Below are 25109 nucleotides of genomic sequence, written 5' to 3'. Positions count from 1 at the left end.
AGCCGGCCAGGGCTTCCCCCACCACCACCCCCCGCGCCCCCTTGACTACAGCTCAGCCCCAGGCAGCGCCTTCCCTCTTCAGCCGAAGCAATAAAAACCTTTCACGGGTTGACAAGGAAGAGGCAGCCCTGCCTGGACTCCCGGGGATCCAGCAGGCCTCTTTCTCGCTTTAATTGGTTTCCTAATTGGACTGTTTATGGGCTGTGCTAGCGGTGACGCGCCTGGCATTCCTATCTGGCAGGAGTTAATGGTTTAATAACAAGAAGAAAGCCCAAAGTTCGCTGGAAAGCAGTGGTTTTGTTCTCCAGAAATGCCTCCATTCAAAGCCGTCCCCCAAGTCAGAAAAGATGTCAAGCTGTGCTGACCCGGTAGCAGGTCCGTGCCTGGGGAGCCTTCGGGGTCCCTTGTGACTTAGTGGACCGGGCAGAACGGGGTTGTGGGGGGCTTCCTGGGGCCTGAAGCTCTATAACTGCACCCCCCCCCCCACTGAGGGCAGATAAGGGGGTAAGCAGGGTCCTTGATGGGCCTGATTGATTCTCTGGGAGGAAGGTCTGTCTTCCCTGGCGGGCTGGATGACTTCATTCTGGTAGATGAGGTCACTCGAGTCAAGGCAATAAAGCGTCTGATATTCACATGAAAGCCAGTTTTCAAAGCCGCCTCCCAAGGAAAGCCTGGCCGTGCCCCCATTTGCCTCCGCTCCATCAGTGAGCCGTGTCTGCACGAAGACCCTTCTTTGCACAGAACGATTTATTCCAGAATGAAAACTTCCCCCTCCCCCCAAAGCAAACTCTGAAGCCAAATTGGATGGTTCTAATTTATAAAAAGTGGTGGAGGTTTTGGGGGCGGGTTGGGGGGGAGAGGGTGGGGTTGCCGATCATGTGGAAAAATTGTCCAAACAACTTGGACGTCTGGCGGAGAAAAGCTGAGGGACATCTTCCCAAAGGAAATCATGTTCTAATTGTTGCCACACCGCTGCAACCGGGTCCTTGGTTGCCTGAAGCCCGCTGGTCGCTTTCAGCCCGGCAAGTCCCTGGTATCAATTTTCTGGGAGAGAAACAGACGGGGAACTCAGCTTTCATCTAATCCCGGAGATTACAAGTAACGTTTTCATGATGCTACTGCAGCGAGACGGCCTTAACTCAACGCGGCAACACCAGGGAAGGTTTGGATTTGGGGCAGGACAGAAGAAAAACATTTCTTCTTCAATAAAGGCGTAAGAAAAGACGACCTCTGCCTCTGACCGCCCACGAGAAATCTCCCCTCAAAATGCTGACGTCTGTTTATGATTCGAGTTTTAAACTGATCTTATTTGACCCCGTGTCACGTGCTTGAAGCTCTCTGTTCAGCGGTTGGAACGTGGTGGTGGATCTGGCTGGTTAGCTATCTCCCCCAAGCACTGGTTTCCTTAATTGCAAAATAGTACTGACCCCAACATTAAACAAGGGAATCCTCTGTTTCGTAGGAGCTGTGATGCCATCGCTGGCAAGATTGAAAGAAAGCAACACTGGTGATGAAATGATAGCCCGAAGCTTTCTGATCGGTTGCAATTTGTGTTGGAAAAGTCTGGGGAAGATATTTTTGGACAGATTTTCACCATATGTCACCCTTGGCTTTCCTAAACAATGGGAGTGGAACAGGTCGGTTGAGGCAATGACAACAGGGTCGTGACCACTGTGTGGCTGGCAGCAATTGTGAGAAGCCATTCATTGAGAGATGCATCCTGACTTCCCGAGATTCAAATCAGAAGTGATGTGTGTTAGACCGAGGACACAGGAGCATAGCACATAGTAAGTACTCAATAAAAACAGTCATTGTGGCATTAATTCTTACTCCTGAGAGGAACTGTAATATATGTAACTGCAAATTTTCCCTTTCCCCACTTTAAAAAACATATTTGTGTTGATTTCAGAGAGGAAGGGAGAGGGGAGAGAGAGAGAGAAATATCAATGATGAGACAGAATCATTGATCAGTTGCCTCCTGCACCACCTCCCACCACTGGGGATCAAGCCCACAACCTGGCATGTGCCCTGATCGGGAATCGAACTGTGACCTCCTGGTTCATAGATGGGTGCTCAACCACTGAGCCACAGTGGCCAGGCCCCTACTTTTTATCAAAGGGCATGTGTCAACAAGTTTGGTGTCTAAGTTTCCCTGGACAAATACAGCCCTTGGCCTGGCCCCATTGGGTACAGCCAATCAGGCTTTCTTCCAATAGTTCCACCCAGGGCACTCATTGGCCCAGCTTAGGTCATGTGCTCATTTCTGAAGTAGAATGGCATGTTTTGATTGGCCAGGCATGGGTCATGTGCTCACTTCTGTAGCCGGAGGTAGAGTTGGCATTACCTAAGCTTACCTGGCCTGGGAATGGGGACCCAGCTACTTTCTGAAGAAAGATCAAAATGACATATTACCAGAAAATGGAAAAAATGTTAAAACCACTTTATTTGACTCAACTCCAGACTCAGATATCCACAGTTATTTAAGCAGCCACCTTGGGCCCCGACCTACCCTGGGGTTCAGGAATTCCCTAACAGCCGTACGTCCTCATGAGGAGCTAACAAACTCATAAGCAGCCTGGCAAGCAGCGAATGCCAACCTTTCTGTAACAAGAAGCCATAACTCCATACCAAGACAGAGGTTTCTCATGCTCTCTTCCTGGGTACATAGGCAAGGACAGCAGAAGCCAGTGCCCAGCATTGGCAAGAAGGCATCAGCTAGGCTCTGCGAGATCAGCACCCACACACTTGTATTCCCTCCTTCACATTGATGGCCACTGAGAACATGTAGTCCAATACATCAGGAATAGTTGCATCAAACTTAGGGATTCCCCCAAAGGACAGCAGCCATCAGTTAAAGAGATTCTAACGAGAAAAATGTGTCCACTGCCCTTTCATGGACCACTCATGCTAGCTTCATCCCTGAACAACCCCCCAGGAGTTATGTAGCTCTGCATTTTTCCAGCTCTAAAACATCACCTAATTTGCAGAGACGCATGGCCAACACCATCAAATCTTCTCCAGCCATATTTCCCAAAATGTGGGTGCAGATGAGTGTGAGGTGAACAAAACAATTCGACTATCAAATAAGTTTAAAAATTACTGTGATGATTTGTTGCAGGACTTCTCAGAGCCTTTTGTGATAACCATATTACCCAACTGTTATTGACTTCCTAATATCTCTACGTGCATTTCATGACTTCCGTTCATTAATTATCTCGGCATTAATATCTCTATGAGGTAGAAATTCATATCACTTCCATTTTATGCTCAAAGAAAATGAGGCCCATGTGTTTCGTGATTTGTACGAGGGTGTGGCCAGAATTAAAATCCAAGTGGGCCCCAAAGCTCACATTTTTTAAGCTCTATACACTCAACACCATTTGAGTGTTGATACGCACTATGAGCTTCCAAGAGGAAAATGAGAATAAGTAGATGTTTTTCAAACTTATTTAACACAAAACCCTTCTCTTATAGGATCTCATGACATGAAGCTTGCACACATCCTGTTGTTGCTGCTAGCCTAAAACGAGGGCGCATTTTCCCGAGCTCCTACGAGCCAGCATTTATGGACCATGAACACCCAGCACCTTTCAGATGCTGTTTGTGGCAGGGTTACCACGCTGGGTAACCCACCACCTAGACGACAAGAGGATCTGTCGATCCTCTGTGCCACGGTGGCCATAATAATGATGGGCCGGTGAAAAACAGAGGGGCAGGAGGAATCAACTCAACCTGGGGGACCCGGGACTATTCAAGAGAAGAGATGGGTTGGAAGTGTGGGCCTTAAAGGATGAATAGAGCCTGCCAAACACAAAAACAAAAACAAAGGAGGCAGAGACCTTGCAAGGTGGTACAGCAACAGAGGTCCCTCATTTTCCCTCTACAGCAATGCTCCTGAAAGGGCTCGATGGCATTTGAAATGCCCAAGGAGGCCTCAACTCGCTTGTGAACTTTTCCCTCCAGGCCCCATCACAGGAGAATGGCGCTACAGGAGATGCGATGGGCGCCTGCCCTTGAGGGAAGGTGGTCTGCCAAACCCCACTGCTCCGGGCTGCTTCCGCAGGAGGCTCCTTGGCTTCTGCACGGTCTTGGGCACCCCCCGGAAGCAGAGCTCACCCCAACAGGAGCGAGGTTGCTCCCCACGAAGACCCGATGTGGTGGTTTCAACATAGGTCCGCACGGTCTTTGACACTCCCCCTTCCAACGGAGCCTAAATCCCCCCCCCCCCCCTGGAATGGGGGCCTGACTTCATGAATGGGATGGGTCCGAGCGGCTCTCTGGGACTTCTGATGCTGGGTCAGAAAAAGGATGCAGCTTCTGCCTCCTCTCTCTCCTGTTTCTCTGTCCCTCTGTCTTTCTCGGTCTCTGGGTGTGAGTGCCTCTCCCTGTCTCTCTGTTCCTCCCTCCTCCCCATTCTCAACCCTCACTTTCAAACACAGCCCGGCCACAGGGAGGTGCTTGTCCAGCTAAGGTCGCAGGCAGCGCAGCCACAGATGCAGGCACATTCTTCGTGCACTGAAGCCTGGCGGGTGTGAGGTGTCAGAGAATCCCCATCCTTGTTTTACAGCCTACGTGCGTTTCTCTGATTCTATATGCCCCAGGAGAAGCGAAACCATAATAAAAATACAGAGGACAGCACATTTACTTGGAGACTTTGGGGCCTGAGAGGGCTCAGGTCCTGAAAGTTATAAGGTTTCACCGGACACAGAGACCTTGAAACCTTCCTAGCGGGTATCATGCAAACTCCACCAATGCCCCAACTGCCGCTGTGATTCAAGTACGCAGAGGGAGTTGGGCCCTCCATGGCCCCACCAGGCACGCATGTGCTATTCAACCTGCTCGGCTGAATTCCTCAACTGATGGGAAGTTTCTCTTCATGCAAGACCAGCCGCTCCCTGGAGGGTTAGGAACATCCTGACCAAGTCACCTGGCGGTTTCTGGACCCGCTCTGCACCAGGCCAGGTGCGGTCTCACAGAGGAACGGGGAAGTTGCCTGCTTTGCACTCCAACTTCCAACCCAGCTGTCTCTCCACCCCTGGCGGGCAATGCTGTTGGAGGCCGCTGCCCAGCAGGGACTCTGCAGAGCTGTCCATTTTCAATTACAAGTCTTTTGTGATCGAAAGAGAGAGAGGAGCGGGGGGAGAGAGAAACATCGATGAGAGAGAAAAACATTTATCGGTTGCCTTCCATATGTGCCCCAACTGGGGATCTAACATGCAACCTGGACATGTGCCCTGACCTGGAATCAACCGGCAACCTTTCGGTGCATGGGATGAAACGCCAACCCCTGAGCCACTCGGGCTGGCCAAAGCACACCTTTTCTTACTTCTTTAACAGCCAGAGTTGAAGTGTGAAAGGCTTTCTTTTGACACTATCAGGTAAAGAGAACACTGAATTAACCAGAAAAGGAGATGGCCTGAAGCATTCTGGGAAACAGAGATGGTTTGTCCTCTTCACTACTGGTGGGCCTCCTGCTTGCTGGGCCCTGGGGAGCCCCAGCTGTGGGCCAGGAGCCGGGGCCCTTGGGTGGGGACAGCTTGCAAATAAGTCATCACTGAAATCGTTCCTACTGCATCCATAAGGGTTACAGGAAGTGTAGGGCACTCTGAGGGTGGCGACTGGGGGTGGAGCCCCCCGGGGAGTGGGGATTCTGTGCTCCCTTCCAGGGCAATCTCAACCCTGTCTGAGCTGGTGCAGCGAGCCCTTCCCTGAGCTCCGTGCAGCCTTGTGAGGCCCCGAGAGGAGAGGTTGCAGCCTTTCTTGATAAGCAGCCTCCATGCCATCCCCCACAGGCTGCCTCCCGCCCTCCCGCCCCCACAAATAAAATCCCGAGAATGGCCAATATATCCTGTGCCAAGTCACAATAGCTCGCGAGAAGAAATGCATAAACTCATAACTCCCAACCTAGGCTATTTAGCATCCCATTAACAATATTCAAAATATAAATCAAAATTCATGGGACTAAGTAATATACAGTTTAGAATTTATGGCATTTTAAAATGGGATGATTTCCTCAAATGCGCAATAAATTCAGTTTTGTGGAATTGCACTTGCCACCGTATCATGACAGTTGCTTTATCTACACAGCCCACCAAAGCGGAGTCACTTTATAGAATCTAAATTCACAAATCAACTGTCGTCTTCACTTCACTGATTCATTGCTGATGGGCCTTTCACCAGGTTAAAAAAAAAACCCCTTCCGAGTTGACAAGAGTAATAAATGGGGAGGTGAGCGCTGCCCATCCATCCGCCGGCCCGCTGACCCGCCTGCGGGGATACAGGGCAGAATAAACTCATAAGCCAGCGGCAGCTTTCGGCCTTGCAGAGTAAATGGAAACAGAAAAGCGTCGATGGCGATCACTGTGTGTCAGGATGAGGGTCTGACTGAATCATCTAGGCTTATACCAACCCAAGATGTACCTTAAAAACAAGAACTCCGACCAGGCCCGGAGAGCCAAAAATCCAGAAATGTTAGAAAGGTCTCTCCTTTATCCGTTTTCACTGGCCCCGCTGTCCGGGGTTTAATTCAGGGAGAGAGGCTGGTGGTGCGGAGCCTTTAACAGGGGGGGGCACCGCTGAGTCTGCAGAGAAACTTGATTGGAACACCAGGCAGAAGGACGCTATAAAACTGGGAAACCAAAGGGAAACCAATCCAAGGATGCACCTATGCGGCCATCCTGGCGCTGCCCGTGTACGGCTTCCCTGAACACCAAGCTCGAGCCCCAGCCCCGGCGAGGAGGCCCCCTCTGCCCTTGTGAGACGTCGCTGTGATTAGCAAAGCTAGGCATTCACTCACCTCTTAGGAATGCAAACTTGTCTTTTATTTGGCAAAAGCCAAAAACTTTAAAACAAATGTCCCCGGCTAATGTATGGATGGCCCATGCTTTGCAAACTGTTGTGTGATTTTTTAATAAATAAATAAATAAACTCAAAAAGCCACAACGTAGAATGGAAAAGCACTTCGCAATTCCTAATTGGCAATCCTCGATGCCCAAGTCCTAACTGTGTTTGAGAGGAAAACGAGAGACACAGTCGGGGGCAGCTGAGCCAGGACTCCCAGCAGCACATAAATTTCAATTCTCCGAGCTCAACTGCGACAGAGAGAACACGCCAGGACTCAAAGGGACGAAGGAGTTTGTTACCAGCTACTGCCCTGAAACGGGCGTCTGCCTGTGAGAAGTACTCAACGGCAGGGACACATTTACTGGATGCGATCTCTGACCTCACATTTGGAATTGGTACCCAGATTGATATGGTGAAGAGCTTTAAAGAAACTATTTTATAATCAAAATAATGCCATATCGTCATAGAAAGGGTGAGGGAGGGAGAAGGTGAAATCAACCTACAGCAACTATTTTTGTGTATTCACTTTTGCTTTGGCATATGTTCATGTGAATAGCATATATCTAATATATACTTTTATTTTAAGGGTTTTTTTTTTTTTTTACTAAATTTTCTCATTGGCTACCTAATGTATGCATTATAATTTAGTTTACCATTATTTAATTTATAATTATGGAATATTTAGGCAGTTTCTATATTTTCCAATTCAACCCAACTCTTATTCATGACCAAAGTCATATAAACTGGAAACTGAAGGGAATGTCTTTACCTTGATAAACAGTATAAAGGCACAATGACCTCCATTACCATTCTTATTCAACATTGTTCTGGATGTCTTAGAAAGTGTAATAGAATAATAAAGATGAAGTAAGAGGATTTGAGAAGCAGAAATAAAATTACATTATGCATATCCTATCTAATAAAATGGTAATATGCAAATTAACTGTCACTCCATCACAACTATGGCAGTGCCCATAGCCACAAGATGGCGGCACCCAGTCCTCTCAGCCCCACTGGAGTCCCCCAGTCCTGAGCGAGGGGTGCGGGGGGGATGGGGTGGCCGCTGAGAGCGGGCAGCGTGAGCAGCCTGGCGGAATGCTTGTTTTGTTGCCGCGGCGATGAGGCAAGCGTTCCACGCCCGGCCACAGATGGGCCTCTGGGCTGCAGAGAGCCTCTAGGCAGTGGGCGCGGAGCAGCCAGGCCCCGCAGAGAGCTACTGGCACACAGATTCATGCGCAGGGCCACTAGTGTATAATATAATTGTCTATATAAAAAATCTAAAAGAATTGATACACTATAAGAAAGTGCAGTAAGGTTACTAGATTACAAGATCAATATAGCAAATGCAGTTAAGAACCTATATACCAGTGACAAACTATCAAATATGTAATTGAAAAAGAAAACTCTCATGATAAAGTACCTGAGGTTAAGTATATCCAAGTGTTCAAGACCTTTACAAGGAAAACTATAAAACTTTACAGAAGATTATAAGATGATATTTAAATAAATTCAGAAGGTGCTTGGGGAAGGTCTCAACATTACAAAAGTAACAATCATTGTTAAATGAATCAATAAATTCAATAAAATTTCAATAAAAATTCCAATAGGTCTTTTTCAGAAGGTGACAAGTTGACCATAAAATTCATATGGTATAGAAAGGATTGAGCCCTAGCCTGTTTGGCTCAGTGGATAGTGTCGCCTATGGACTGAAGCGTTCCAGGTTCGATTCCAATCAAGGCACATGCCAAGAGACAAAAAGAATGTGATGCCAAGAGACAAAAAGACGGTTTTAGGATGAGTCGAGAACAGGGGTCTCTTCAGAATGAGGCAACACGTACATGAGTAGACCAAACATGATCTTGCTATATTCCTGGGAATTCAGAAATGCCCCATTTTTCTCTGGTTATAACATTTGATACTTCCCATGTCTTTCCCAAAATGCCTTTCTCAGGATGAAGTCAGAAGTATTCCACTCAGTGCTTACACCCATCATTTTATCTACATTCGTTCACTTAAACCTATTTATTGAGCATTTATTAGTGCCAGGCAGTGTTCTAAATGCTAGAGCTAGAGCAGTGAACAAAACAGACAGAAATGCCTTGCCCTCAGGAGCTTATATTGTAGGTAGGGGAAGCAGATGTAACAAAAGTAAACAAAATTAAGTTAAAAAAATATGGACATTATTTAGAAATTTGCAAAATGAAAAGTATTATTGTATTCACCTTTAAGATTTTTTTAAAATATATTTTTATCGATTTCAGAGAGGGAGGAGGAGAGAGAGAGAGAGAAACATCAACGATGAGAGAGAATCATTGATTGGCTGCCTCCCCACATCCCCCCCCTGAGGATCCAGCCCGCAACTGGGGCACGTGCCCTTGACTGGAATCAAACCCAGGGCCCTTCAGTCTGCAGGCCGATGCTCTATCCACCAAGCCAAACCAGCTAGGGCAGTGGTCGGCAAACTCATTAGTCAACAGAGCCAAATATCAACAGTACAACAATTGAAATTTCTTTTGAGAGTCAAATTTTTTAAACTTAAACTTCTTCTAACGCCACTTCTTCAAAATAGACTCGCCCAGGCCGTGGGATTTTGTGGAAGAGCCACACTCAAGGGGCCAAAGAGCCGCATGTGCTCGAGAGCTGCAGTTTGCCGACCACTGGGCTAGGGCAAGATTTTTTTTTTTTTTTTCATTAAAAGCATGATTGAGTTTAGCACAATGAACTCAAGTCAAGGCAAGCCTGCTGACATTAAGATCTCAAGTCTCATTCATTTAATAAGTATTTAATACTCTTCATGTACTTACTCAGGGCATTTACTGGTGCCAACTATGTGCCAGGCACAGGGCAAGGGTGGAAGGTACTAGTGCCCCACGGTGCTCAGTGCTAATGCCTGAGTTTGAGGGAGCACCCACTTTGGTAATCAACGCAAAAAACTCCCAGACAAAACCATTATTTTAATTTAGTGCTTTTGTGTTTCAAAAACCAATCCACTAAGAAGTGACTCTGAGGCCCTTACGTACAATTCCCATCTGAGCTTGACTCCAATTGAGTGTGGTCATTACAGTCGAACCACCAGGGTATTAATTGAAGCACCAGGAAATACCTCTGGTCACTTTCATTATCTAATGGCACTTGAGTTTTCTAATGCATCGTAATAAGAGCTATTGCATATTCATAGACTGGTCAGGGTTTTGCAAGAAATAGTTTACGCTGATTAAAAAGAGCAAAAACTGAGCACATTCTCTTCCTTACGCTTCACGTTCAGTGATTTTTTCCCCTACTGATTTGATAGTACTTTAAAATAATGGCTGGATCTGATGAAAACTGTTACCTTTTTTTGTTGTTGTTTGTCTATAACATGAATTTCTACAAAAATTCTCAGCTGACTTCATTTATAAATCTGAATCGAGTGCCCTAATAGTAATTACTGAGTACAAGATACGCATTCCCCACATTTTAAATACTTTCTCAAAACGTGGTGCCTTTACGCTAGACATAAGATTTTGTTTTCCTTAACCTGACTGACTTTAAGAATTAAGGGTACCATTTGCTAATTAAACTACTCAGGATCGACTCTAAAACTTTCTGTTTAAAACCTGATTTGCTACAAAGCCACCTGAAACGTTAGCTCACGGCATTCCCTCAGTGTGGGGGCACTGCTATTCCGTCCGACACATGAGTTGGACTCCGCAAGGTCTTAATTTGTCTTAAAGTATATTGAAAGCATATTTTAACTTATAAATATTTTAAGCTGTAATAAATGTATTAACTACTGACAGGATTCGATTCACATTTACGGGGCGGGGGGGGGGGAGGGGGAGATAAGAAATCCCAAAGTCCTAACTTAATAGAAAGGAACTGTGAAAAAACCAGGTTGTGTGTGTTTTTTTAAGTTGGCCCTTGTTCAAGCTACATATGGTCACATAATCTTTTAAAAAGCACAATTCAAGTCTCGATTTAATTACGTAAGAGCATAAATGGAATTACGGTGCTGATGAAGCTCAGTGCCTACGCTTCAGTGCACGCGGGCCAGCTGAGTGACCCTGACTCAGTGTTTTTGGCCATGGAGGCAGCTGGGACCCTCCTCTTCCCCGTCCCTCCTCCCTCCCCCCCATGGCTTGCCTTCCCTGAACTGAATCACGGTCCCCGGCCTGGATGGGACCCTTCATGTTAATGGCATCCCAGTCACCTTCTGCACACGAGCGTGATGCACGGTGAGCAACCACTGTGCAGGAACGCACGCCGCGCTCCGCCTCGCCTCTCTGCATTGTGTGGGTACCAGGGATCAGCTAATGGAGAGTAATGGAAAGGCTTTGGCTCTTGGAGAAGAGTTCCAGGTGTAACTGGGTGGAGACTTGGATAAACTCTCCGCCACCGTTCAGGTCTGTCTGCGCCCTGCCATGTGCTCATTGTCTACCTCACAGGCCCGCCCGCCTCCTTTTTGCTCATAGTCTTCAAGGAACATAAAGGACCTGCATTCAGATCAGCCTCCCTCCTCTCATAGGCGAGGCAGCAAAACCAGAGGCCTTTGGCCATGGCTCGGACAGCAGGCAGCGAGGACTGGAGACTGGTTCCTCTGATTCAGCCGTGGCCATTGGGCCACCGCCATTCTTTGGAGTACAAATCACCAAGCTAGCCCGGCCGGCGTGGCTCAGTGGTTGAGCATCAACCTATGAACCAGGAGGTCAGAGTTCTATTTCCGTCAGGGCACATGCCCAGGTTGTGGGCTCCGTCCCCAGTGTGGGGTGTGCAGGAAGCAGCCGATCAATGATTCTCTCTCATCACTGATGTTTCTATCTCTCTCATCCTCTCCCTGCCTCTCTGAAATCAATAAAAATATGTTTTAAAAAATCATGGAGCTAGACTTCCTGCATCTGTGGAGGGTCCACACATGCTTTCCTCATCTCACGGGTCCCAGCGTCTCGGGGTTTCCCCAGCAGACGCAGAATTCTTCGAGGGATTGTCTCACTCACTCTGCCTTGTCACCATGAGGAAAACATATTTCTAAATGAGACGATGAACAGCGGGCACTGTCTCTATGCTCAAGGGCCTGGACCTCATTGCGTTCCATTCCTCAATTCATGGAAACTTGTTTTTCAGATGAGAAAACGGACTCGATGAAATTAGCTAGTTTTCCCAGGGCCTCATGACCAATAAATGCAACACAGGAGATCTGGGCCCAAACTGGTCGCCCCAACCCAAGCTCCTTGTGTCACGCCCAGAGATACGCCCAGAGATAACGTGAGGTAGGAAACGCCAGTTCCCACAGGAACCGAGTCTGAAGAACCAAGAGGCTGGAAAGTTCCTTGGCATACCCACCCGGGACTCTCACATAACAGCCGAGCCCAGGAGCTGTCTCCCCTGCGCATGTTCCAGTGGGAGTTGGTGCATGGCAGCGGGCTGCGCCCTTTTGCCATTAGACCATGGAGTCCTAGGAGATTAGTCCTGGGATTCCGTGGCAGGGGAAGAGAACACGGTGGCCTGGTTAATCAGAAAGCATGCCAAGGGACTTCCCGTAAGCCCCACATAGCTGTGCCAATGCAGGCGGGCAGCGGCCCATGAGCCACTTAGGGATCGAGCCCCTCAGTGCTGGGGAAATCCAGCCATGGCTCACGCAGCGAGCCACCTGCCAGGAAGCCATTGGATGGTCACGGTGCCATCCTGCGCCCACCACCACCTGTTATTCTCTCTCCTCAAGATCACTAAACTACCCCTTAACATGGCGAAGCCAATGTTTGATCATCCAGTCCCCTTCTCGCCATTACCCACGATGCCTGCTTCCATTGTCAACAAAATCCTGTCGTTGTGGCAACATTTCTGGCCTTTGACACTGACGTCCTGAGATGGACAGTCACAACTTGCTGACTTGCTCCCATCCGACAAAAGCCTTCTGGCCAAATGAACCAGGGTAACTTACAGAGGAACTATTTCTGTGTTTGCTGCTCTATTACCTTCTATCCCCTCTCTCTCTCTCAGTCCTTCTTCCCTCCCCCCAGCAAATATATTGTATTCACTTCCTTATTTTTGTAGGAAAAAAATCCACCTAGAAATTAAAAATCATCACTTTTCTATTTATACTAATAAAAGGGTAAGATGCTAATTAGACCGGGTCGACCAGACATCTTCCGGTCGTCCTGCCTACCTTCTGGACAAAGCCATGGTGGTGGGGGGCCAAGGCAGAGGCAGTTAGGGGCAATCAGGCTGGCAGGGGAGGGCAGTTAGGGGTGATCAGGCAGGCAGGTAGAGGGGTTGGGGCGATTAAACAGGCAGGCAGGTGAGCGGACATCCCCCAAGGGTCCTGGATTGGAGAGGGTGCAGACCGGGCTGAGGGACTGCCCCCTCCTGTGCACGAATTTCATGCACCAGGCCTCTAGTTTTAAATAAGAATAGTTGATAATAATGCATCCATGCTTCCCTTTTTGCTTGGATTGCTAGGAAGCTGCAAACCAAAATGTGTTTTTAAGTGCAAACATTTCTTCCCCTCGATTAGTAGATGTAACCACCATAATTGTTACCCACCACCCTCTTATTGCTCAGCTTTGCTCTTTTTCTGTATTTTTACAGTTTCTTTTTTTTTTTTCTTTAGGGGGGAAACTACCGAATTCCTTGTCGAAAGGCAGAAGGGTATAAATAATGGAATCCTTCTTAACCCCAATCCACACTGCAGATAAATGGAGCCTTTCAGAAATGATCCTTCCCTTCACCTTGCCACTCGCAAATTCCCGATGGCACATCCTTCATCTGAGCAGAGGCTTGCTGGCTGATTCTCCCCTTGCATTTGGCCTCCAGCCTAGACCTCAGACACAGACGCCGAGCGAGGGGCCCTCTCGGAGTCCTCAGAGGACCAATGTGATTGCTGCTGGCAGCTCCCAGCCCCTCCTGCGGACGCCTCCCAACAGGTCCCCAGGACCGGGACCTTCTGATGGTTGTTATCACTTATTATGGTTGACATACAACCACTGAGAACAGCATCCATTTTAATGTCTGAATGATTTTTGTTCCCCCTCAAATGAATAGATGAGATTTTTAAAACTCTCCCTATGACAAAAAAGCCCATTGGATTAATCATACATAAAACCCCTCTGAGCTTCCACGCATGCAGTGTGAGCCACTCGGAGTTGTTTCTCCTGTCTGATAACGCCATTATCACATTTACAGCCTCTACAATGCCGAACCACATCCCTTTGATCATCTTCTAACATTAATTGATCTTGCTTATCTATCGCTCTATTTTTAAATCATTTAATTGAGGATATTAGGAGAAGTAATGGTAACTACTCAGGCATCTATTAGGCGTTGATGCTCATCATCTGGATTTCTCTGTCACCACGCTCTAGTCTGGCAGGAATTTACATATAGAGCACCTCCAGCCACAAATAATTGGCTGTTGCTTAATGTTCTGAAGGACAGACATACGCTGTGGCAAATCACTGTAGCTAAACTTAATTTTAATTATTCTTTTAAATCAGATAGATACCCTGCAGTGAAATTCTTATAATTAAATAAAAATTAAAAGTTTCTAAAAGCCTTCATTTCGACTTCAAATTTAAATGCAAATGAGTGCATGGGACTTGAAAAATTCTCCCTCCCCAACTCTCACCCTCCAAAATGAGGAGGAAATTCTCTAAAAGCCTCGGCTGGTCATGAACCCTTGTTTGGGCCCCAAAGCCATTCCAGTTTTGCAATGCCTGGCCAAAGCCGCCCACCAGAGAGTTGGGACCCAGGTTTCCCAAGAGACTTATTTTATTTGGGTTCCCTTGGAGTAGACCCTGAGACAAGGATTTGTGGGCAGTCAGAACTCTGCGACCTGACCATGAACCCCACAGGAACGTCCTGTCAAGGATGGCGGGCGGGGGTCCAGTGAAGGGTAGTGAACACAATATGGCCGGCCAACCCCAAATGGCAAGATGGAATTCTCATCCAAAGTCACAGGAGTGGCAAAAAACATGCGTTTAAAAATACGCCCAAGTCAAAGTTTTAGAAGCATCTGCATCTGAAACAAGTTGGTGTTTTTACCATTAAAAACTGTTCGGGGCCCGGCAGGCGTGGCTCAGTGGCTGAGCGCCAACCTATGAACCAGGAGGTCACGGTTCCATGCCCAGGTGTCAGGCTCGGTCCCCAGTGTGAGGCAGCCAACCAATGCTTCTCTCTCATCACTGATGTCCCTATCTCTCGATCCCTCTTCCTTCCTCTCTGAAATCAATAAACATATTTTTAAAAAAAAAAAAAACTGCTCAAGAAGGTGACATTGGCTGAGGTCTCAAGGTGTCCCTGAGAAAGATTCACCCTCAATTTTCACACCATAGATCCATAGATCCATATTGGAATTTTCAAACTTGTTCTTATGGATTTGGAAAGTTACCATCACCTGTCACCTGTATCTGAAATCACCCTTCTTCCTTTTCCTCGTCCTCAACAAAATGTTTGCTTTGCCACCTATGACCAAGGTCCTTCTGAACACGTTGGCCTGGACTCTCTCACACCCAAACCCACACGGACAAAATTCGGTCTGCACAGCACCTACGTCTCCCGGCAGCAAACCGGAAAGTCCTCAGGGGAAGGGAGTCACGTGAGGTGCGCCCGGGAAGGACTAGGACACGTTGGAGGGCACAGGAAGGCTCATCTCGTGGGGCCACCCACTCCTCAGCTCCGGCCAACACCGCCCTACAGGGAGGTGGGTGCCTGCCTATCACGGAGGGAAATCCGGAAGTTCACATTTTAAAATAAAGTCTGCTAGGTTTTAAAGATTGCCAACAAATGTAATTATATTTTCAATGCAGGGCAGGCCAAAGTCACACATGTGTGTGTGCTGCGGAGACCCAGCCCATGGGCCCCCAGAACACGGAGTGTGCTCAGCAGGCCGTGAACTTGCCACGTCCCAGGGAGGGCAGAGACTCAAGTGTTGAAATGTGCACCAGCTGTGATGGCAGAGGGTTTTACCGTTACGTCTTGTGCATCACAATTTCCCTTCCCAACACTATCCTAGTAAGTGCCCAAAGGAGACTTGTACATGTGGATTGAGCGGTCAACAAAGCCTGGCTGATGCAGCTCAGCAGTTGAGCATCAACCTATGAACCAGGAGGTCACTGTTCGATTCCCAATCAGGGCACATGCCTGGGTTTCGGGCTCGATCCCCAGTAGGGGGCGTGCAAGAGGCAGCCGACCCATGATTCTCTCTCATCATTGATGTTTCTGTCTCTCTCTCCCTCTCCCTCTCCTCTCTGAAATCAATAAAAATATATTTAAAAAAAACACAAATAGTTATGGGCACCTACTCCAGGCCAGCACAGTTAACACAGGACCGAAATGCCCCGCCCTCAGAGGACTTGCCTCCTCACAGGGGAGATGACAGCCACCACACCTGGGCACGCGGGAGGCGGGGCAGGTGCCGGACGTGGACACAGTGAAAGGCCTGATGTCCGTGGATGCCGAGCTTCGCCCGCTGCCCGGCCTGCTGTCCATTTCCGCCACCGGGAAGCTCACAGCCATTCCTGGAGCTGCACTGTCGCCGTCAGGTCCCTGTCACCCAGGCAGATTGGATAGGAACCCCAGCACTGGCCCTGGCGCGTCCCTGCCCGCACTTGGAGCTGTACACGGCCACTGATTGTTTCGCTGAAAACCATTTAGCAGACGAAATACCTCCCCGCCAAGAGTGAGCGTCCCTTACCCTGTCCGTTCAGGCTGAAATCACCGGGAGGGCGACGGGGGCAGGCGTGTGATTGGACACGTGTTCCATCTGCTGCAACAGCGGAGACGCCACCTTGAAGCTGGTGCGTGGTGCCACTTTGAACCCTGGGTGCCGGCGAGACGGCATGCAGGGGGTAATAGGAAACTGACAGCTCAGAGCTGGAACACAGGGATGTACAGACGGGGGAATAGCAAAGCCGTTATTTGCTGTGATGATGGTTATAACCCTGACATAGGACTCAGACCCCCGTTCTGCTCCGGAGATGTGTGCGCCCAGCGCAGGAGCTTTTGTGCGGCTTAGCTGAGAGCTAAGACGTTTCAGTGACATGCAGCAACTCGAAGTGAGTCTCTCTGCACCCGTTATCATCCCGGCCAAATAACACAAACTCCCAGCACATGCAACAGAACCCGGGGCCAAGGAGGAGCGAGCTTATCAAGGAAGTTCAGGTAGGAGCAAGTCTCCATCATGGAAAACACTGGAGATGGACGTAGCCCTGGCTTAGGATCAGAATATCAGAGTTCCGGCTTTCGCTGCAGCTAAGCCCATACACAGACGGTCTTTTGACTTGTTTGTGATGTTGGCTGCTTCCCGAGGTGCCTTAGGGCTGCCCGTGTGCCCTGCCCTCTGCTGAACACAGCCTCAGTGAACACCTCCACTGAAGGCCCATTCTACAGATGAGGAGACACGGGCCCAGGAAAGCCAGCCCTAGCCGGTTTGGCTCAGTGGATAGAACATCTGCCTGCAGACTGAAAGATCCCAGGTTTGATTCCCGGTCAAGGGCAGGTCAAGGGCACATGCCAGGGTTGTGGGCTCAATCCCCAGTGTGGGGCCTGCAGGAGGCAGCTGATCAATGACTCTCTCAACACTGAGGTTTCTATTTCCCTCTCCCTCTCCCTTCCTCTCTGAAATCAATAAAAATATATTTTTAAAAATCTACTTGGGCTCCACAGTTTCCCATGAGGCTAGAAGTAAACAACACCAGGGTGTGAGTCACCACACTATGGGCCCCAGAGGGGGGTCTTCTGACAGCGCCATCCCCCCTAAAACAAAGACACACACTGTTCTCCAGTTCAGAAGACGATGGGTCATTCACGGGCACGAGTCTGGGCACATGCCCCCTCCCCCAGCCCGGAAAATCCGCTCCCTGCTGACCTCGGCCCCCGCGTGACCCACCTCATGGGTCTGGGAGACGTTGGCTAGGACTGGGCAGTGAGGAACTTGAGTGTGAAAGTAACCGGCTCACAGGAGTGTGGGAGCCACGATCCCGGGCTTCTGAGGGGCCATAAGGAGAATGGGGATGCGGATTCCTCAGTGTTCCCCATGGGCAAGCACAGGAGGCAGGAGATGGCAGGCAGAGGCCCCAAGTCACACGCAGGAAAATACAAAAGAAAAGAGGTTTGGCCCTAGCTGGTGTGGCTCAATGGATGGAGTGTTGGCCTGCAGACTGAAGGGTCCTGGATTTGATTCAGGTCAAGGGCACATGCCTGGGTTGCGAGCTCGATCCCTAGTAGGGGACTTGCAGGAGGCAGCCGATCAGTGATTCTCTCTCATCACAGATGTTTCTATTTCTACCTCTTTCTTCCTCTCTGAAATCAATAAAAACATTTTTAAAAATGGATGCAGAGCCCGTGTATTTGGGAATCTTTAGAGGTAGTCTGCCGGGCCTGGAACAGAGCGGGTTCCTGAGGTGAGGCCAGAACTTGGAGGTTTTCGAGGGGTAAGGATGCAAAGAGACGGCATACTCTACCTGCAGGCTTGGGGAACTCACCAAGAACTCGGGGCCGGGAGCGATTCGGCCAGCTACGCAACGGAGTGAAGAAGAGTGGAGGCAAGGGATTGGAATCGGGGAGCTGGGTAAGGAGGCTGCTGCCAGTGTGGAAGCGAGAACTGGGGAGAGAGTGTCCTAAGGCAGAAGCCGAGGAGCAAAGGAAACCATCACCGGAGACAGGAAGGGGAAACCACAGCCAAGACCTGGCCACCAGCTGGAGGCGGGAGATGAGGACGGGCATGGAGACAGCCGGCCAAGGCTTCTGGAGTGAGCCATCCTGCTGAGTGGGTTAATGTGCATTGCCCTGATGAATGATAATACTGGGCACCTTGGCAGAGTCTTATTGGCCATTCATTTATCTCCTCTTATGATGCTTGAGCTCAAGTTGTTTGGCCATTTTGGGTTTGTTTTGCCCATTTTAAAATTGCTTTGTATTTTTTTTTGTTATTGATTCACAGGAGTTCTTTATATATGGTGGATAGGAATATATATATATCGTGAATATTTTCGCCCAGTCTGTAGTTAGTTTTTTAATTTTCACAACAGTTTCTTTCATCAAGAAGAGGTTTTCATTTTAATTCAAGTTTAACTTAGCAAATCTTCTCTTTTATGGTCAGTTCTTTAAAGTCTAACAAACCTTGGCCTACCCCAAGATCAGAAGGCTATTCTACTGTTGTCTTTTCTTTGTGTTGCTGTTGTTTTTGAAAGACACATTATGGTTTCAACTTTCACATTGTGGGCATGGTCCGTGCTGATAGGGAGGGCAAATGACAGGAAAGGTTTGGGTTTGGTTTTTGTCCTTTTTTTTTGGATGCCAGCTTGTGTCCTCTCCACCCACCACATACCAAGGACCTGGCTTCCACTTGCTTCCTAATTCCAGCCGTAGACATCGGCTTGTCAATCACGCAGGCACAGCACCCCCGAGTCCAGGCTTCCAGGAGAGAAGCGGAGCCCTGCTCTGCGGGGAGAAGGAGCGTGTGCGCCTTCCGGTCTGTGCTTCCTCACCACCGGCAGCGTGCGGAGCTGGGGAACCTTCCTGGCTTCATCTTCATGAAATATTTACTCTTTTAATTATGTGAGCGGCCGAGTGCCGGTCGTTTCCCAGTAGAGCTCTCAGCACAACCTCCCGATGCCTCTCCGAGCATCGATCACATGACTGCAGTCTCTCCAAACCCATGAATCATATGTAAATGTTCGCCGTATCCCATCATGCCCCTTTTACAGCTCTATTTGGTTAATTACACTTGCTCCCTATTCATCTGAGACAACCAGTTTGGGGTTGTGATTTGAAGAGAGAAGAGAGAGAGAGAGAAAAAAAATTAAATAAATAAATAAATAAATAAATAAATAAATAAATAAATAAATAAATAAATAAAATGAAAACAAACTCCAGAATGAAAGCCCCTTCGTCTTTGGGAGGTTTAATCCAGGTTTGTGTTTCGGCTTGCACTTGGAATTCTTTCTCTGACTGCTTCTAAGTCACTGCATCTGCCTCTGGGTCGGTTCCGTCTTTTAACCCCCTGGTGGAAATCCCTTCACACAAGGACGCCTCCATCGTTGGTATATTTCTAACAGATCGTCACCATCTCACCCGCTCATGTCAACCTGTCAGCTCCTATAGCTCAACTCCCACGAAGAAGGGACACCTGGAAAATGTGCACCAGGACAGCCAACGGCTGGGGAACGATGCTACGTTTTTAAAACAGCCAAAATGAAGAGTATTTGTAAATGCGGGGGGTGTGTGTGTGTGTGTGTGCGTGTGTGTGTGTGTGTGTGTAATTTCCCGAGGCATAGGCCTGATCAAAGGGAACTTGAATCAAATCATATTAATAGTTACTTAAAGTACCTCTCTCTCGCCTGCTTTCAGTTCCAGAACTTCAAAGTGAAACCCGCTACCCGCTAAGTGGCTTCTCCCCACTGCCCACTCCCCCAGCCCCGGGCACTGCCAAGCCATGCTGTGTATCTATGGATGTATCTCTTCTGGATGTTTCATAAAAAGGAGTCAGGTGGTATGATGTGGCCTTTGGTGTCTGGCCGCTTGCAAGAAGCATCACGTTTTGGAGGTTCGTCCCCATTGTAGCAAGTATCAGTACTTCATGGTTTTAAAAAATATTTTTATTGATTTCAGAGAGGAAAGGAGAGGGAAAGAGAGAGAAAGAAACATCAATGATGAGAAAGAATCCTTGATCAGCTGCCTCCTGCACGCCCCACACTGGGGCATTGAGCCTAAAACCCGGGCATGTGCCCTGACTGGGAATTAAACTGTGACCTCCTGGTTCATAGGTCGACACTCAACCACTGAGCCACGCCGGCCGGGCAATACTTTGTTATTTTTATGGCTGAACAATGTTCCACTGCGTGCACATACCACAGTTGGTTTGTCCATTCATCCACGGGGGGACCTTGGAGCTGTTCTCAGCTTTGGGCTACTGTGAATAGTGCTGCTATGAACTTGTTTAAATGTCTGTTCTCAGTTCTTTGAGGTCCTTTTCTAGAAGGGGAATTGTGAGATCATATGATTCATTCTATGTTTAATTTTTGAGGTTCTGCCAAACTGTTTTCCATAGGACTGAACCACTTTACATTCTGACCGGCAGTGTGCCAGAGTTCCAGGCAGGCTCTCCACACTCTCACCAGCACTTGTTACTTCCTGGCTTGGTGTTGGGGTATGGTCATCTAGTGAGTGTGAAGTTGCATCTCACTGTGAATTTGACTTGCATTTCCCTAATAACTAATTAGCCATTTCCTTAATTTCCCTAATGAGTAATGATGTTGAGCATCTTTTCATATACTTACTGGCCACTTGTATATTTTCTCTGGAGAAATGTCTGTTCAAATCCTTTGTCCATTTTTTAATGGGCTCATCTGTCTTTTTGTTGTTTTAAGATTTTTTGGTGGTTGTTCTCGTAAGAGCTCTTGATGCAATCTTGATACTAGATCTTTTCAGGTATATGATCTGAAAATATTCTCTCCCATTCTGTAAATCAGCTTTTCACTTTCTTGGTAATATCCTTTGATGCACAAACATTTTTAATTTTGATGAAGTCTAAATTGACCCATTATTTTCTTTTGTTTTCTATGCTTTTGGTGTCATATCTAAGGATCTGTTGCCAAATCCAAGCTCATAGAGACATACCCCTATGTTTTCTTCTAAGACTTTTATGGTTTTAGCTCTTATATTTAGGTTGTTGATCCGTTTTGAGTTATTTTTTCCAAAGGGCATAAAGTAGGGGTTTCAACTTCATTCTTTTGCAGGTAGATAGCCAACTGTCCCAGCATCATTTGTCAAAGAGACTATTCCTTTCTTGTTGATTGGTCTTGGCGCCCTTGTCGGGAATCAATTGGCCACAGGTGTAACTGAGACACTGTCTTGCCTGGCTTTGATGACGTAGCACTGCCTCTGAACTCTCTTTATCTCCTTTGCAGGCTCAACATCTTCCTCCCAGCCATTAAGACTCACTCAGTCCTATGCATTTTTCCCTTATCACTGCATGCCTGCTCTCCAGGCAATGTCTAGCTTCAATTACCACCCCTTTACAGATGACTCATACGTGTGGATTTCTAGCTCAGCCCTCTCCCCAGAGCACCAAACATACTAGGTGCACCGGTTAGTAATGCGGATTTTTTTCAATCGATGGAGTTACACATATGTTGATATATATGCAATTTGATATGTAGGCTATTTTGTTGTATTGACAGCAAGCTTCAAAACTTCATATGTCAAATTTTCTGAAGGTAATAACATCATAGATATTTTTAAACTTGAAAATGTCGATTTTCGTGCCAGAAAAAGAGCATTTGCGGGAAGTTTTATTCATTACTTTATTTTGAAGAAAAGTGCTGCTGAAAGTTATCGTATAATTCAGGAAGCTTATGGTGAACATGCTCCATCTCAAGATACTTGTGAACGCTGGTTTAAATGCTTTAAAAGTGATGATTTTGATGTGAAAGACAAAGAACGTCCAGGTCAACCAAAAAAGTTTGAAGACCAACAATTACAAGCATTATTGGATGAAGATGCGTGTCAAACTCAAAAACAACTTGCAGAAAGATTAAATGTTGCTCAGCAAACAATTTCCAATCATTTACAAGCAATGGGAAAGATTTTAAAGTAAGGGAAATGGGTGCCACATCAACTGAATGAAAGACAAATGGAAAACCGAAAAGTCATCAGTAAAATGTTGCTTCAACGGATCGAAAGAAAGTCTTTTTTGCATCGAATTGTGACTGGAGATGAAAAGTGGGTTTATTTTGAGAATTCCAAAAGCACAACATCATGGGTTGATCCAGGTCAACCATCAACATCGACTGCAAGGCCAAATCACTTCAGAAAGAAGACAATGCTCTGCATTTGGTGGGATCAGGAAGGTGTGGTGTACTATGAGCTTCTAAAACCAGGTGAAATGGTTAATACTGATCACTACCAACAACAAATAATCAATTTGAACCACACTTTGATCGTGAAACGACCAGAATGGGCCAGAAGACACGGCAAAGTAATTTTGCTTCATGATGACGCACCATCACACACTTCAAAACTAGTTAAAGACATGTTAAAAGATCTTGCCTGGGAAGTATTAACCCACCCATGGTATTCATCAGACCTTGCTCCTTCAGATTACCACTTGTTCCGATCGATGGCACACACACTTTCTGAGCAGCACTTCAAAACGTAAGAAGTGGAAAACTGGGTCTCTGAATGGTTTGCCTCAAAACAAGAAAAGTTCTATTGGGACGGTATCCACAAATTACCTGAAAGATGGAGAAGTGTGTAGCTAGCAATGGACATTACTTTGAATAAAGGACTTTTAATGTTTCTCTTGAAATTATCGTGTTTTCTTTGATTACAAAATCCACATTATTAACCGGTACACCTAGTACACATCCAACGGCTAACTTGCACACGTCTCCATGGATGTCACAAAGGCATCTCAAAATTCACCTGTCGGAAACCAAACTATAGCTCTTTCCCCTCCAACCTGGTTCTCTTCTGATGTTTTCTATTTTACTGAATGACACCACCAGTTCTCCTATTATCCAAGCCAAGAACCCGGGAGTCCAACCTTCAGTGGTTAACCCACCAGTAAGGCCTGTGAATCGTGCATCTCAACTGTCTCTCAAATACAATCCTCATCTCTCTTTCTCCACCAGCACCTCCAGTCACAGCTACATTTATTTCTCCTCAGAATTAGCCTTCTCTTTTTTGTTAATCCTCACCCAAGGATATTTTTCCCATTGATTTTTAGAGAGAATGGAAGGGAAGAGGAGAGACACAGAGAGAGAAACATCGATATGAGAGACACCCATTGGCTGGCTGCCTCCCACACACATCCCAACCGGGGCAGGGGATTGAGCCTGCAAGTGAGGTGTGTATCCTTAACTGGAATCGAAACCACAACCCTTCAGTCCTAAGGCCGACATCCAACCACTGAGCAACCGGCCAGGGTGGGACTAGCCACCTCTTTCATCTACTCTCATCTCTTCTTGCCTCTTTCAAATTGTTCTCCGTAACTGCAGCCACAGTAATTCTTCTGAAAAACAAGATAAAATCGATTCTCTTTTACAACTCTTCCCATTCCTCTTGGAATAAAGATAAAAAGCATTAGCCTGGCCTACCTGGCCTGATAGCTGGGTCTTACCCTCGTCGCTGACCTGCTTCCCTGCATGCACCCCTTTGTTCGCTGTATTTTAGCCACATTGGACTTCTTTCCGTAACTCAAATTCACAGTGCTGCCTCCAGCCCCAGGGCCTTTGAACATACGGTTCCTTCTTTCTTCTCCTTCAGTCCTCATCTTCATTATCACTTTCTTAGGGAAGGTTCCTCCGACCTCTCTGACCAAGTCCGTTTTCTTGGGATTTATCAGACTTACACTTTTTCTTTTGTTTGTGGAAGTCTCTCCACTGGAGGGTCATCTCCGTTAGAGCAGGTGCCATGTCTACTTCTGTTCGCCACTGTATCACCGGCCTGTGATTTCTTGATTGTAGAATAAATGAACAAATGAGTGAAAGAATTATTTTCAAGAAAGGTTATTCTCAAATACATAGCCAGTGGCAATAATGAGAATGATCTTGAAGTACCTTGTATTTCTATCTACTAATATCAAGTCCTTTAAAGTTAGTTTTCTTTTTTTAAAAAAATATATTGTTATTGATTTCAGAAAGGAAGGGAGAGGGGGAGAGAGATAGAAACATCAATGATGAGAGAAAATCATGGATCAGCTGCCTCCTGCACTCCCCACACTGGGGATCAAGCCTTCAACTCAGGCACATGCCCTGACTGAGAATCAAACCATGACCTCATGGCTCATAGGTTGACGCTCAACCACTGAGTCACACCAGCCACACTAAAGTTAATTTTCTTAGATACAGCCCGATACTTTGTATCTTGAAAGTGAACTACCATTTAATTCACTATAGCAGTAAAAATTTGAAATACATAATCTTAATGAGAAATACTTAAGGCCTATGTGAAGGAAAAGCATTATTGAGGAACACAATTTTCTAAAAATGAAAAAGGACAAACCATGCCTATGGATAGGAAAGTTAATATTGCGAAGATGTCAATACTTCCCAATGCTGGCTTTAAGTCAGTTCTAATAAAATTACGTATCCACTGCACAAGCAAGAACATGCACCAACAAGAAGATTGCAAAGCACTTCATTGAGGTGTGGAACCTGCAACATCTCTGAGATATGCCTGGGCCAAACGTTTATAAGTGAGTACTGAATGACAGGAAATTGTTTTTAATAATTTTTTTATTGATTAACGTATTACATATGTGTCCATATCCCCCCTTTGCCCCCCATCCC

The 25109-nt window shown here is 46.9% G+C and overlaps 1 long non-coding RNA gene across 1 annotated transcript; it reads right to left on the bottom strand.

Moving 5' to 3' along the window:
• Positions 1-957: 957 nt before the first annotated feature.
• On the bottom strand, positions 958-24244 carry LOC129147669 (uncharacterized). The gene is made up of 3 exons (XR_008554950.1): positions 24170-24244; positions 16511-16689; positions 958-1044 (listed from the first exon to the last, which is right to left on the bottom strand). It is a non-coding gene; the product is annotated as an uncharacterized LOC129147669 (long non-coding RNA).
• Positions 24245-25109: the final 865 nt, after the last annotated feature.

Source organism: Eptesicus fuscus, chromosome 21, assembly GCF_027574615.1.
Source record: "Eptesicus fuscus isolate TK198812 chromosome 21, DD_ASM_mEF_20220401, whole genome shotgun sequence".
In the NCBI taxonomy this organism is placed as follows: Eukaryota; Metazoa; Chordata; class Mammalia; order Chiroptera; family Vespertilionidae; genus Eptesicus; species Eptesicus fuscus.
This window is presented reverse-complemented; position numbering and strand designations above follow the sequence as displayed.